Below are 1,044 nucleotides of genomic sequence, written 5' to 3' on the forward strand. Positions count from 1 at the left end.
GAATGACCTGAACTGAAGAAGAGTGAGCTTCGCAAAGAAACAGGTGAATGCAATGATGACTCAAGCCAAGCTGGTGCTGGTGCCCAACAATCAAGCATACTGCTTCTCCTGTCCTGAATGCTCGTCTTGACAGATGGAAGTCAAGTCATAGTTATCTAATATAGGACAGGGAAGAGAAGTTAATGAGAACATGTAAATCTGTACGTTGGGTATGAAGATGGTTTAAGTATGTAGTCTGAGTTGTAAGTGTTGGTAAGAAAGGATTTCAGTAATGAGAATTAAGTACAATGGAATGGTTAGAATATATATCTGTATGTGCTGAGTTATGTGGAACTTGAGCATGACGTAAATGGTATGGAATAAGGGGTGGAGGTCCAAACTTACCTAGTGAGGCATCCCTTAGGTTCTGACAAACAGCTTGCTTTGTCATAATGGAGAAAAAAAGGGCCATTTTTACATATAATAGTTGGGACACCTGTTGTGAAGGTGGGATACCTAAGTGCAGCCCTGTCTATTGATGTCAAGTCTACATCTCACATCTCCAAGGATTCCCTGGGTTAGATTGGAAAGTGCTAAGCATTTCTTCTCTTCTCCTGGTAAAGATGGACTATCATGCAGAAAATTGCAAAATAAAGGCTCTGCAATTTGGTAGGCAAAGGGTAAATTGAAGCAGAAAAGAGGCAGCAGTTTTCTAAGGATTACACACTTCTGGATCAGGGATGGGTTTCAAATGCTGCTCCCAGTAGGTGCTGTTCCTGTCCTCTATAGGTATTCCTTTTTTTGCCTTGAGACTTCCTTTCTAGAGAAGGGAAAACCAAATCAATATTACTTGGATTTTTTTTTCAATGCGGATGTGCTTATTTGCTTACTCATGAAACTAAATGACTGCAACACAACTGAAAAGAATTCCTTAGTTCTCATGTGAAGTATCTTCAGCTCTCTCAGTTGCTCTCATGGTCCTATGTGTACCAAAATGAAGTCTTCAGACAAGTCTGCCATTTTAACCTTAATTTGAAGAAAAATTTGTGTCTGAATTAACAGACA

Source organism: Egretta garzetta, unplaced genomic scaffold, assembly GCF_000687185.1.
Source record: "Egretta garzetta isolate BGI_Z169 unplaced genomic scaffold, ASM68718v1 scaffold154, whole genome shotgun sequence".
Lineage (NCBI taxonomy): Eukaryota > Metazoa > Chordata > Aves > Pelecaniformes > Ardeidae > Egretta > Egretta garzetta.